We start from the raw sequence: 6,067 nt of genomic DNA, 5'->3' as shown, positions 1-6,067 counted from the left end.
CATGTTTTTGTAAAGCCTGGAATGCAATGGCCGTCACAAGTCACGGAGGTGGTTGTAATGTACTGTTCTTATAATGAAAAAGCGGCTATTCAATTTGGCCGTATATAATACGACCGTCGAGTGAAATTTTATTTTATTTGATTTATTGTTGTAAAACAGACTTTGGTATGAGGTATTTATATAAAAAAAATATCTTCCTGAGTTACGCTACGGCGATTGGAATTTAAGTTTTACAAATGAAATATTTATTAATAATAGATGATTACTGTATAAAATCGAAACAAACATAGACTAATATATAATACTGGAAGATACAAACACTGAAATGAAAAATACAATTAAATATATCGGTAATATGATTATATAAACTTCTGTCAACAGAATTAATTGCTGATATGTTAACTCCTGTCGTCCAATTATTCTTTATTTAATTGAAAGCTCCATAGATGTTATTTTTATTATGTATTGTTTATTTTTTTATCTTTGAAATATTGTCTATTTACGTATTTTATCGCGGTGATATATATTATTATTTTCTCCCAATATAAGTACATATAGCATTAGGGAGAAAATAATAATATAAATCACCACGATAAAATCCGTAAATAGTTTTATTTGAAAAGTTACTGTATAAAATACGATTTTAAAGCACCTATCCCGAGGGAGAAGTTAATAAATAGAAACAAAATCATAACTTTTATTGAAAAACTATATATTATATTCTTTTATCGATCGTCACATTTACAAATTACATTATATTAAATACAGGTAAAATTCTCAGGCGATCTTATTTATAATTTTAAATCTAAAATTTTGCACAGGCAAAACCGCGTGCAATAGTAGTGACATTAACGTAATGTGATGAAACTTACTTTTTACCTTAGACCCAACAGGGTATTGAGCTGGCAACGTCCCATAGGTTCACTTCACGACCTTGACGACGGTCAGCTAGGGAAGAGCAGCAACGTCGGTTGTAATATGTCAAATCATAAATAAGGCTTCTATCAAATACTCATAACAATGGAGGTACACGAGTGTACTTTGTTTACCGTTGTTTACTTTTCTTGACGTAAGTGAAGACGCTATTTCAAGAAATTTGAAGTGCTAATTCATTAAAATATGTACGCTTTCATGACTGTGCCTCAACTTAAAAGTTGAGGTTCTGTAAAAAGAATGTCGTCAATTGCCGGAAAAAAGGCTAATTTGATAGAAAGGTAAATACTATAATATTTAGGTTATAATTCGCTTATATGCCTTATTTTCTTGTTCTCGGACCTCAGTTCTTGTTTTTGTTATAGATTGCAATCTAATGACCGGAATAAAAATTTTGGTGTTGACTGCGAGGAATCCCAGAGGAGATCGCATATCTGAGTCCAGCCACTGATACTTTCAGAGACATAATTGCGGACACTTCTTTTACCAGTGATTACAGAGACAAAGCAATACAGGAATATTTTGAAAGTTATGTACCCATATGTAATGATTATAATCTTAGGCAGTTGTTTACAAAGATGACAGTGTAAATTTTATGTATTTAAATTGGTATACCTACACTCATATATCATGATATCTTGATAACATTATATTATATTTTCTTACTACATTATTGTTTTTGCAGATATAATACTCAGCATAAAGGACAACTCCTGTACGAATTTCGACATCTTGTGACTGCCCGCTATTCCACAGATGGCATTTATACCCACCCTGCGAGGACAATGTAAAGCCAGTATGAAAAAATGGTATACTTTGTGGATATAAAATTAAGTAAAGATGGAGTAATTGAAGAATGCCATTGCGATTGTGCTGCAGGCAGTGGTACTCAAGCATGTTGCAAACATGTCTCTGTATTGTTGGATGGTACACAAAAAATATTAAATTGCATCTGTCAAGTACTCAAAATTAATGACATTCAATAGACCCAAGAAAGTATTTTATAATTCACCCATTGCAGTTCAAAATTTACCCAACAAGAGATTGACATCTTTTACTTATAACACACTAAAAGATACTTACTGATATTATGGACAGTTATGCTGATTATGTGAAAATTTTAGTAATGGGATATGATGAAAGCTCAATACCTTTATTACAGACATGTGAACCCGCTAAAATCCACATGGCATTGAATGGGATCGTTACACCTATGTAGATAGGACTCCAATAGATATTTTACTAGAGAAGCTATTATTAAAAATATTATATCTGAACAAATTCAGGAAGTGAGAAGAATACAAGAGCCCAAAGTGATTCCTCTGAGTGGCATGAAAGATCATGCAGGATTACTGCCAGTATGTTTCATTTAGTGTGCCACAGTAAAGCATATAAGTACCAAAAATATATGTAATCGATATGATTTTGGCCCCTAAAGCTGTGCAGACTATGTTAGTTGTGCATAGTAAAATCCAAGAAACTATTTCCATTGCCAAATATGATAGAGATTATGGACTAAAAATAAAAAAAGTGGATTCATTATATCATTTGAATATCCTTTTCTGGCTGTTTCTCCAGACGGTATATTGGGTAAAGATACTATTGTTGAGGTTAAGTGTCCATATGCTGCTAGATATTATAAAATAACCTCTGTGACTGTGCCTTACTTAAAATACTTAATGGAGAATTACATTTAAAAAGCAGCATCCATATTATGCCCAAATCCAAGGCCAACTTTATTGTTCGGGACGCAATATTGCAATTTTATTGTTTACACATTTGAGGATATGAAAATAATATTCATTAATAGAGATGACTCATTTATTAATGGCATGTTGACAAATTTGTTAAACTTTTATGTACATAATTTAGAACCAGAAATGTAAATAAGTATGTGTATAAGAACTATTTACAATTAATAAATAAATTGAAATAATTACATCTTTTTATCTAATATCTTTCACAATATAGTAATAGTATAATTCCTGAAATTGTAGATGTTTAGCACATAAAACATAAAAAGATTTTGCTCACTATTGGGATATAGTTATGGTCTAATTCATTTTTAAATTTTGTTTGTCTTTGTTAATCCTATTATTCTTTCTATATGAACTCCTTTGTTTGCAAGCTCCTATCTTTTATTACATTAAGACCAGGCAACTGAAATTTTTCTTTTAAGAAACTGGGAATCCTAATGGTCACATTTTTGTCTGATGAAATATATATTGTATCATAAATCCTCTGTCAGTCAGTATACTACTACCACTTTCACATTTTGCTAAAAGGTCACTTTGTTCCACTGCCTACTGATCACTTATCAATCCTGCAAATGCTTGAGAACAATATAACAGCAAGCTACCAGGTATTGCACCAACTAATAAATTAGAATTAGAATCACTGCTAAGAATAATCACATTGCTGCCATAATATTTTATTTTGTGAACCACTGGACTAAGAGCTGAGTAGACTAAATTCAATTTTTATATGATTCAAAACCTGTGTAAAACTTAATAGTGGCATTATCATCTTTATATCTATTCATAAACCCATATTTGTGTTCTTGATCAACTTGAGTGCCCTTAGATATAAATTCATGCATAATATATGTACATCCTACTGCACTGTTGTCTTCTGTTTTGACTGCTTCTTCATGATCAACTTCCAGTAAATTGTCTCTGTCACTTATTAGGTTAACTTTGCTACTTGATGGTTGTGAATCATCTACATTTGTTACTCGACTGACTTCTTCGTTCAATACGTTGTTGATGTGCCACAGCAGCTGGATTTTCTGGTTTTATCTTCGTTAAGAAGAACACAGATAGCACAGCTGTCTTTTAAGAAATTTTGCAAGGAGCTCATAACCTGAAATCATAAAAACAAAAATAATTAGCACGAAGTAATTAAAAAAGAATTAATGGAAATAGGTAAATCACATAGAAATTCTATAGTGACTCACCTGTATAATTGATTTTCCGTAATAATCTTTTTCTGTAAAATGCGCAACACACAATCGTGCTGTGCTACTAGCTTCGAAGTTTTTATACGTAACGCAGATTCCCATTGCTTTCTACGTTTACTTTCCTTTGGAAATAAATGTATTCCTCTGTTTTACAATTTAACGCACTGCATTGAGGCATTTGGAACAAAAGTATATTATATTCATAAACACTCAGTGATACGTCATACGATTTGACGTTTGTTTTGTCAAGCCAAGGTACAGTGCGCCCTCTGTCGTGATAAAAGTTAGTGATTCTCCTCATTTCTATTTTCTATTTTTCCCATTACAAAATTATTTAAAAGGCATATCATATTTGATGTGTTTTAAATGATTCATGTATATTCTACTACGATATATCAATTTGAAAAGAATAAATAACGCCATCTCACGGTTATTTTGCTGCGACAGCGTTAATCATTTATATATAGTTCTCATTTGTGCCGGTATACTCAGTCAGCCGTCACTCACACTAACAATACGTACTTGTCAAATTTGATGAAATTTTAAAGGCCGAAATATCCATGATTATTAATTATTTTTACGTTTTTCTTTCAACTGCGAGAACTAATCACTAACTAGACGTGAATTTAAATTCTTTACTTGCCAATACTTGTTTAGTTACCCAGATTAAAGCCGAAACAAAATGTATGAAAATGGACCTTGAGGTATCGCCTTAAATAATAAATTTGAAGGCGTGAACCTTATAAGAGTACCTAATAGTATTCTACGAATTTCTGATTTAGGCTTACGAAATTCGATCTACAAAATGGATGTAGGGGCTATTAAATTACTGTAACATCAAAAATGGCTCCTCAACACATATGGTGCCCCGTAGGTAGACCTAACCGTAGCGACGAGCAGCAAAGTCAATTTCCTGTAATAATATCAATTTCCCATGCGAAGGTTCATTCGATTTAACCGCTCCGACGGTTTACCGGTCATGAGGAATGATTCTGAAATCGGTCTCCCTCGCGGCAGCTTTCCATACAAATCGAGATTGACATTGGCAATTTTAATTTGCATACATAAGTCATTATTCCACTGGGTACGCATTCATTAATAGGATAATCAATACGATATTTTTAAAATGATCTACATGTAAGATTACGACTGTAATATAGGACAAAGGGTAGGTAAAGGTATGTGCCACAATAATAGATTTTTTTATCATGTCTTCTTGAGGAATTAAACTTGTGTTTTACATACTTTATAGCCTACATAGTATGCAGTACCTAAAACAATGGAGTAAGCAGAGCGCAACTAGTGCACCCAGCTTCCAACTCAGTAGGAGGGGCGTGAATATCAAATTTTAGGGGCCATTACGAGAATATCATTTAGGCAGTCCCAATAATTCAACACATTACACAAGTACTTACAAATAAATGTGGTTACTTATGTTATAAGAGGGCAGCTGCTCTCTCCTCGGCATGGCCACTACTCGCCGTGTGCATTCCGTTCCATGATATGATAGGAAGCCTATCGCCATATCGGGTACAAATACCAGACTTTGGTCTGATACTGAACAAATATAAAAATCGATAAACCGAAAATAAATTCGAAACTCCAATGCCGGCCTACATGCACGGCCGTTTATTGAATTTACCGACACGTGCCAGCTCCACCGGAAGCTTCGAAGTACCGGACACGTCTGTCGATTTATGTCAACGCTTCCGGTCAGTCCATTAGGGCCTCTGTACGGATCACTGCAGGTACTTATTTGCTTCCACAGCGGCCGTAACAAGATTCCTATTTTTGATTAAACCTAACTGGTAGGTAGGTATAATATTTATATATATTGAACATGCATTTTATATTTTAGATTATGTTTAGGTTTTACTGCGATATTTTTGACTGCGTACCTACCTATTCAAAAAGCTAGACTTTTTTACAATTCGCTCATTAACAAGTGATAAGATTCTGAAAATAATTCACCAATATACAACTCTTACATTTTCCCAAAGTGCTATGCTAAGGTTGTCTTTAACTTTTAACCTAAGATTAAAATGCACGTAATTTATGAGCGGCTTGTTATTTTGCAGGATCAATCGGACGGGTCGACAACTCCTCGGGCAAATGACAAGTCCGGAGGTCATTCTCCTGCTGCTATTGAAGGTATGTTGTTCCACGAGACATGAG

At 33.4% G+C, this 6,067-nt stretch overlaps 2 long non-coding RNA genes across 2 annotated transcripts; one reads left to right on the top strand and one right to left on the bottom strand.

The window, feature by feature from the left end:
- The first annotated feature begins 1,717 nt into the window (after positions 1-1,717).
- Positions 1,718-2,869, top strand: LOC119193126. The gene is made up of 2 exons (XR_005113848.1): positions 1,718-1,860; positions 2,096-2,869. It is a non-coding gene; the product is annotated as an uncharacterized LOC119193126 (long non-coding RNA).
- Positions 2,870-3,206: 337 nt separating this feature from the next.
- On the bottom strand, positions 3,207-4,165 carry LOC119193127. Its single transcript, XR_005113849.1, has 2 exons — positions 3,890-4,165; positions 3,207-3,795 (listed from the first exon to the last, which is right to left on the bottom strand). It is a non-coding gene; the product is annotated as an uncharacterized LOC119193127 (long non-coding RNA).
- Between the last annotated feature and the right edge of the window lie 1,902 nt (positions 4,166-6,067).

This window comes from Manduca sexta, unplaced genomic scaffold (assembly GCF_014839805.1).
Source record: "Manduca sexta isolate Smith_Timp_Sample1 unplaced genomic scaffold, JHU_Msex_v1.0 HiC_scaffold_3630, whole genome shotgun sequence".
NCBI lineage: Eukaryota > Metazoa > Arthropoda > Insecta > Lepidoptera > Sphingidae > Manduca > Manduca sexta.
The sequence above is the reverse complement of the archived record's forward strand: the minus strand, read 5'-3'. Positions and strand labels throughout refer to the sequence as shown.